Raw genomic sequence first — 8,410 nt, 5'->3', positions numbered from 1 at the left:
CTATTATTATAATTAAAATATTTAATTACGTTTAATTAATTTATATGATCAAAATATATGATATAAATGATACATATCTATAACATAATTATACATGATGTAATACACCAATAAAGAAACATATTGCAAGTACTGATTTTAATTAATTTATAAAACATAATATTATATTATATTATATTTTATATTGCTCGCGTCCGGGGTGCTGGAGACCCACCTCACCACACACTGTCTCCAAGGACAACATTAAGACCCCAGGACTGGAAACGACCTGAGGAAATCGCAAACTCGACACGGACACACCATCCGGACACGAAGCTGAAAAAGGGGGACGTCTCCTCTCCATCGCCTTTTGCGCACGACCACCCATTAAAAACCCCTCTGGACCAGCGCCGCCAGCAAGCGATGCACCTTGATGCCAAGACAACGATCACTCCGATCGGTTTTTGTTTGTTTTTGTAGCGCATCATTCTTAAGCAGTCATTCCAGAGTCGATAATAACAGTACGGACACTGTGTTCACACACATGCATTTAACTGGTTTCTTCTTCATGAGAATATCCTCATGGCCTGAAACTGACATAAACTATTAAATCCGTCGCATTCACTCTGGATTGACGCCTTTTTTTTTTTTTATCCTCGCATGTCTTGAGTTTTCTGCTTTCTCGAGCACTGTCATGCGTGTCCAGACAACGGTCTGATGCTTTCAGACAGCAGTAGGTTATTCAGCCACTGGTGACAGTGTCTTAAAGGTCCCTTTAAATAATCTGCCGGGCCTCCCTTAAAAACTGACTCCCTATTTTGCGATCCAAAGGAATTGGAGCAAACATCCCCCTTGGAAAGTTTAAGGTGGAGACCAGCACTGGGCCATAACACATCCAGGAGGTTTTACAGAAGGTAAGCTAGTCTAATGAACTCAGATGGCACTGTAACCTTGCATCATTGATCTCCAGTGCATTGCCGTGCCAATATAAGCGTGCATATTTAGTTTTGTCCCCTGAGCACGGTCACTCAGGGTAGCAGAAAGACCCTGACCTATTTTCCAAGAGCGTGTTCTTGGTTTATGCCCCCGGTCTGTGTGATTTCTTAGGAGTTGATGCCTGTAGTGCCTCCAAAGAATGAGAAACGGTGCTTCCACTAATGCACTTAAATAGCAGACAGAATGTCTGGAAGCACCTAGTAAATCTAGCATTATGTGATGAGTTGGTTGTCGTTTTCATATTCTAGACTAGAAATACTTCATATGGGGCAGGATGCAAATAAAATGCTTCATATGGGAAAGGATGCATGCGAAAAAAACTGAAATATTGCATCCAAATATGATGCATTCTGGCAAAGTTACTGTTATTGTCCATAGAGGCTGAGGCCTGGACATAAAGCAGTCATCATCCAATTAGGCGATTCCAGTGTCCCTGTGCTTAATTGTGAGCACATTGAGATGTGGTTTGGAACAGAGCCAATCCTCATTGGCTGCTACACATGGGGCCATTGATAAAGAAGATGCCTGCCAGGACACAGTTAACCAACTGCGAGAGGGGCATCTCGGACAAAAACGCTCTTGAATAAAGCTTGTGCATGGGGTTGATTTATTAATTGAGCCTGGTTTGCATTTGAGAGGTGATTGCCTTCATTGAAGCCCAAACTGGTGTAGTTTGTCCAATGGTTTGCATGACATTTGACCTCTTCATGTTGTGCTTTTTTGTTTAGAAATGCATGCATTGATGAAACCACTGTTGAAATTGCATTGAGATGCACCTAAAGTGACCCGAACTGGCCAGATGTCATTCCTTGGTGAAATCCAGGCCTTTAAACTGACAGAAAGCAATGCGTGTATGTGCACAGCTTTCTGCCTTATGCCGCTGTGCAAACATCTCATATTATTGCCGTTGAGTCCTCACTTCACCGTATGCTCTCCTCCAGCTGTGCGTGCTGGCGCGCGAAACCAGCAGCTCTGCGATAGGACCGCCTGTTTCACGAAGTGCTCAGAGACATACTGGAAAGAAAGGCTTCTGGCTCACATATGAAGTGAAGCTCCGTAAGCTAAAGCAGAGCTGAACATTGCAGAAATCTGAGATCTTGGCACGCCGAGGCTTTGGCGTACTTTTGTGAGGGGTCTGGCCTGTGAATATACCGCTTGTTCCTCTCGATGCTCAGAATGGTTTGCCAAATATGACCCACCCTGAAGCGCTTCTGTGAATTCATGCCCATTACGCTCTCTAATGCTCAGTGAGTAAAGAGGGGCCCCGGCCTGGTCTTTACTCAAACGTGGGGCCAAACAGAGAGAATACGCGAGGCTTAGGACACGTTCTTATGTGTGCAGGCTGCAAGGCCTAAACACAACATTTGACAAAAGACCAAAAGGAGTGCTTGGTTTGGTTAGCGTTTGAAGATGTTTGGGAGAGTTTTACTCATGAATCGGTGGAACGCCAGCTCCATGATCAAACGCTGGGTCTATAAAACTCCAAAAAAGCTCCATAAAATTGGTGCACTATATGCAAAACCTTCTCAAGACAACTTTGTGCGAGAAATAGACCGATATTTAAAAGCATAGTTCACACAAAAAAGACAATTCTGTCATCATTTACTCATTCTCAAGTTAGCCTTGTTTTGTTCACACTTTTTTGAACACTAATTGTTTTTTATTGGCATCTATATGGTTCCAAAAAGAACCCTTAACATTCGTGGAATCTTTCCATTGATCAGAAGTTTCTTTTTAGTAGAAAAAGGTTCTTCGGATAATTCAAATGTTCTTCAAACTAAGAAAGAAATGTTTTTTTTTAAGAGCTGGATCCTCTATGGCAACACTGCTTTTGGTTCCTTTATTTTTAAGAGTGCATACAATAAAAGTCAATAGAGTCCAGTGGGTTTTTGACTCCAAATATCTTTGTGTTCCAGGTCATACAGGTTTGGAATGACATGAGGGTAAATGATGACAGAATTTTCATTTTCAGTCACACATTTAATTGAAACAATCAAAAAGTGTCATGCCAGGTTGGATGTCAATAATGAGACACTTGAGAACCAGAAACACCATTGATGTCAAACTTGGTGCACACACACTCTTAAAAATAAAAAGCTGTTTAATTGGCATGGATGGTTCCATGAAGAAATTTTAATATCCACATTCTTAAAAATAAAGGTTCCAAAATGTGCAACGTGTCTTATTTTGCAGCAATGCCATGGAAGAACCATTTTGGGTCCCCTAAATAAACTTTCAGTGAAATGTTTTTGAAAATAACCTTTTTTATAGTGTAAAGAGCATTTTAATTATCTTAAGAACTTTTTTCCACTATAAAGAACCTTCTGTGGAATGGAAAGGTTTCATGAATGTTAAAGGTTCTTCATGGAACCATCAATGCCAATAAAGAACCTCTATATATGGAACCATCCCATTCCACAAAAGGTTCACTCTAAAAAATGCTGGGTTGTTTCAACCCAACTTTGGGTCAAATATGGACAAACCCAACCGTTGGGTTAAATTTTTACATTAAATTTTTAACCCAGAAGTTGGGTTAGTCCATATTTGACCCAAAGTTGGGTTGAAACAACCCAGCATTTTTTAGAATGTTCCTTATAATTGGAAACAAAGGTTCTTTGAGGAACCCAAAATGGTTCTTCTATGGCATCACTGTGAAAACCACCTTTTGGAACCTTTATTTTTGAGTGTCAATCAGATTCAACTTAAATTGATCTGTTCAGTCTGTTCCTCACAAAAGTTATGACTTGAAATATAATGCACAAGCATTTTTCGGACTTTCACCATTACGATGAATAGAACTATTGATAACATCTTCTGAAAACAGATTTGGAAAGGCGTGAGTAAATAATGGCAGAATTTAAATTTGAGTGAACTGTTACTTTTTATTTGTGCCATTTTCTGTTCGTAATTGCTAGTCTGCGCACCAAAAGTGCATTCTTGGGTGTCTCTGTTGGTTGTTAAATATCTAGTAGTACCAAGTAATTTGCTTTATGGTTTTTTTGTGAAGCCACAATTAAACAACCCTTAAGGTATTTAGAGGCTGCAACCCATACAGGGCATTCAGCCTTCGCACTGACACCCGTGATCCTCCGACGTGGGCTAGATTTACAACCTCAGGAGGGTTCGGCAATGGAATCGAGAGTATTGAGAGTATGAGATGGTCTCGGTGATGGGAATTTCAGACGGCCTTCTGCATTACTTCAGGACAGGGACAGCTGACATCCTCTTGGAATAAATGTTTAGCATTTGCTAAAAGGTGGGAAGAGGGTCTGGGGAGGTCAGTGCGGCTGGGAATTTAACAAAGACCGGAGGAAGAGTCCTGGAACGTGGAATTCCACACTGAAACGATCAGAGATTCCAGTAAGATTCAGATTTCTACACTCTTAAATATAAAGGTTCTTTTTTGGCATCAATGGTTCCATGAAGAACCTTTAACATCCATGGAAACTTTTAAATGCACAAAAGGTTCTTTATAGTGGAAAAAGTCCTTTGCGGAACCTTAATTTTTAAGAGTGTAGGATGAAAAGTTGTCTAATAAAGGCATTATATATTACGAATATTGTTGGCTCTTTGACACGTGGCTTTTGTTCCTCTGTTTGGATAAAAGCATCTGCTAAATACATAAATGTGACTGTTTATTGTAGTTCTGTAAAAGTCGTTTTGTTTAAATGCTTCAAATGCCACAAAACGCTGTTTTAAAGACAGTTGTGCAGAAAAGAGCTGCGCAAACAAACTCTGGTCAGGGCTGATAGGAGTGCAGAGTCACATGGGCTCAGTGAAACCAGTGAAACCACCCTCTCTCGCTGGGCTTGGACCGTGCATTTTTCTGCAGTTAAACTGCAACCACTAATCACAGCGTGGCCTCACCATTTCCTCTTGGAACGTTTCGCTCACGTCCTCCCTGCTACGCAGAGCCCGGTCCCTCGCCCTCGCTCTCTCTCTCTCTCCCCCCTCGGCACCTTCACGAGACACCCGAGGATGGTCCACGCCACTTGTCCCTGCATCTCTGAGCCACCAAAGGCCTGCAAGCCCTCCAGAATAAACACAGACGGAGTTCTGCGTCCACACACTTTCCACTTTATGTTTTCTTTTATGTCTTTCAGCCACTTACTTTCTCCTTACAACCACTGCAACAAAAGGAGAGGAAATTTGACAGAAAAAAACCCCAAAATAATTTCTTAGGTCAAATGTAATGAGTTTATAAGTCTTTCTATATATCTATATATATCTATATATATATATATATATATATATATAATAAAAAAACAATGAATGCTTTTTATGTATATTACATATAAGAGAGTTTTAATTCAATATGTATAGTAGTCACTCAAATTTCCATTTGTATTCCATAGTTTGACGACTTTACGATTATTCCAAGATGGGGAAGATAAAAAGTAAAAGTACCAGTAAAAAATGAAAAGGTGTATACAAATTTGGCTGGTATGGTATATTGGCACGAGCCATTGAAAAACTCATATTGATCGAATCGACCACTGGTTAAGTTCAAGAAACGTGAGAACGGTTCAAGTCTTTGCCACATGAATCGCAGGGCCACATCACCACCATTGTTTTCCAACTGTAAGCTGTTAGCAATAAGCAGCGCGCTGGATCGTAACGGGCCAAGGGCTTCAGCAGTTAAACTGGAAGCACAGCTGGCTTTTATTATTATTTGCTTGCAAAGCCAACAGCCTGGATCTTCCAGTACCGCCACAATAACGCGACTGGAACACAGTAAGCGAATAAGACTGCCGTATGAAAAGAGAAAGAGGGCAGGGAGGGAGGTAAAGCATTTCAGAAAGAGAAACAAGGCTCTCTCAAGTCTGGGCTTGGCTCCGTGTCCGGGCAAATTAATTCCTGTCAATGTGTGTGAGAGTCCGAGACTGCCGCCTTCTTTCCATGATCCGCTGTTCCCCGCAGTTACTGTGGAGATGTACGTCACGTCTTGAGTTTGAAAGAAAGATGAAGCGAATGTTCATGCGTTCTGACTCATTATATAGTGATCAGAGGATACGACTCTTTCCCAGTCCTCCTGTCCCACTGCTCTCGTATCTCTGGTAACTTTGGCACATGGCTGCGACTGTTGACCAGGAATCTTTGGTACTTTTTGTTAATTCTACAGTGAATTGTAACTCACTGTCAGAGTCTACTCTACTATGAACAAGAGGAGTATTTCCTTTAATAGCTTTGTGGTGAAAAACCGTGTGAATTAACAATGTAAAAGCTTCAATGCATTCACTGCAGCTGTTTTTGTGCAACAGTTTATTAGCTAAAGAGACACTTTATTGATTGCTTAGGAGGAATTTAGCCTTACAAGAAAGTACCGTGGTATAAGATGTTTTGTTTTGGAAACTTTTTTTTTTTTAATGAAATGAATACTTTTATTCAGCAAGGAGGCATTAAATTGATCAAAAGTGACAGTCAAGACATTTATAATGTTACAAAAGATTTCTATTTCACATAAACGCTGTTTCAATTCATCAAAGAACTCTTAAAAATCACGGTTTCCGCAAAAATATGAAGCGGCACAACTGTTTCCAACATTGATAATAATAATGGTACCTCGTGGTACCATCACAGAGAGGTCAAGTCAAGTCAAGTTTATTTGTACAGATGTTTCCAGCGCGGCTCTCCGCTCTCTCAGCTGGGTCTGCTTCTCCACCAGGTCACGGCTCTGCTTCTCCACGGCTCAAAATCACTTTCCAGAACATTCTCGTTCACCATTCCTGGCTGGTGGAACGATCTTCCCACCCCTATCCGGAATGCTGAATCCCTGACAATTTTCAAGCGACAGCTGAAAACTCATCTCTTTCGAAGCTACTTGACTTCATCATCATCATTATAAAAAAACAAAAAAAAATAATTCTCTCTCTTTATTTATTCCTTCTCTTTCTAGCTTGTACTTATTTGAACAATGTCTAGAAACTTGGTATTACAAGCACTTCCTGTATCTGTTTACCTCTTAAAGAAGAATCGCTTTATGTATCCCCCAGTTGTAAGTCGCTTTGGATAAAAGCGTCTGTAAAATGACTAAATGTAAATGTAAATGTAATAAGAAATGTTTCTTGAGCAGCAAATCATCAGCATATTATACCGATTTCTGAAGGATCATGTGACACTGAAGACTGGAGGAATGATGCTGAAAATTCAGCTTTGCATAAAAAAAAATTCATTATATTTTTATAACGAAACAGAGAACAGTTATTTAAAATTGTAATATTTCACAATATTACTGTTTTTACTGTATTTTTGGTCAAATAAATGCAGCCTTGGTGAGCATAAAAGATTTTTTTAATAAACATCAAAACAATCTCACTTTTGAACTGTAGTGTATCACTCAAAAATAAATGTTGATATGTTGATATTTTCAGCCATTTGATTATTATCAATATGTGTTATTAATTTACTCATGTTTACTGTATGTATTAAGAAATAAAAAAAGTAAAATATCTAGTCTAAAAATCCATCTAAAGATAATTAAACGTGAACACCAAGATGTTTTATTTTCAACGTTCATTATATGCACCAACAAAACAACAAAAATATTAAACAAATATTTAGCAACTTATATTTTAATGAAAAATTTAAAACCTGTGAAATTTAAAAAAAAAATGTTTTAATGCAAATGAATCGAATCAAAGTCAAGTTGATTCATTGAATCAATCAGTTTGAAGTGATTGACAGGAATGAATCCAACTTGCTGCTTATTTCACTAAATCATAAACTCTATTAAAATGTTTCAGTCCTAAAATGAAGGAAGGGTCATGGACCTAGTCTTATGTCTTCAAGAAAACGTAATGGCCAAATAAAAAAGTGCAATAAAATCACTGCATTATATATTTTTAGTATAACTGTATATCTCTTTTATGCAAATGTTATGTGTATTCTATAAATGCAACATCAGATATAGCGTATATAGACATGTGCCTCTAATTGTAGCTGATTGCCTCTGAAATGTACATCTGACTACAAACACCTGCGCTGCATTATTTGTTGTTTTACACTCCAAACTATCACTCCACCTCCCACACCGAGATGAAGCTCTATAGATTTAGTAGCTCTCCAGGTACATGCTCCTCCTGTCTCTCTATGGCTCTGTCCCTTGTTTGCTCTCTCTGACGGAGACAGAAGATGAAAGGCCCTTCGTGTTTGGGAGGAGCCTGCTGCTCAGCTGAGCGGAGTCAAAGAAACGCAGGGAGAGAAAGAGGGAAGGAGGGGGGAAATCCTGTCATGTTGACCTTGTCTGGCTGCCAGGCCGCGGAGGGGGGGCGAGTATTAAGGGGAGGGCGGTCTCGCTTTGAGAAAACAGGTGCCCCATGCGAGGGGAACGAGAGAACACAGGCACACAGTGAGGTTGGCAGAGACACAGACGGAAAGAAGAACAGAGGCAGAGAGAAAAGTGTGTGTGTGTGTGCAGGTGTCTGAAAGGGAAAGA

The 8,410-nt window shown here is 39.8% G+C and overlaps 1 protein-coding gene across 3 annotated transcripts in view; it reads left to right on the top strand.

Moving 5' to 3' along the window:
- Positions 1 to 192: 192 nt before the first annotated feature.
- LOC107661644 (zinc finger protein GLIS2-like) overlaps positions 193 to 8,410 on the top strand; it is a 41,624-nt gene continuing 33,406 nt past the window's right edge. For 2 of the 3 annotated variants that reach the window (XM_016451314.1, XM_016451311.1), the window contains exon 1: positions 193 to 893. The gene's annotated coding sequence lies outside the window, so the exon portion shown is untranslated. The remainder of the gene's footprint in view (positions 894 to 8,410) is intronic. The other variant, XM_016451312.1, reaches the window with a different exon arrangement.

The sequence above is a fragment of the Sinocyclocheilus anshuiensis genome, unplaced genomic scaffold (assembly GCF_001515605.1).
Source record: "Sinocyclocheilus anshuiensis isolate Anshui unplaced genomic scaffold, SAMN03320099.WGS_v1.1 scaffold207, whole genome shotgun sequence".
Lineage (NCBI taxonomy): Eukaryota > Metazoa > Chordata > Actinopteri > Cypriniformes > Cyprinidae > Sinocyclocheilus > Sinocyclocheilus anshuiensis.
Note: the sequence above shows the minus strand (reverse complement) of the source record. Positions and strands in the feature narration are given on the sequence as shown.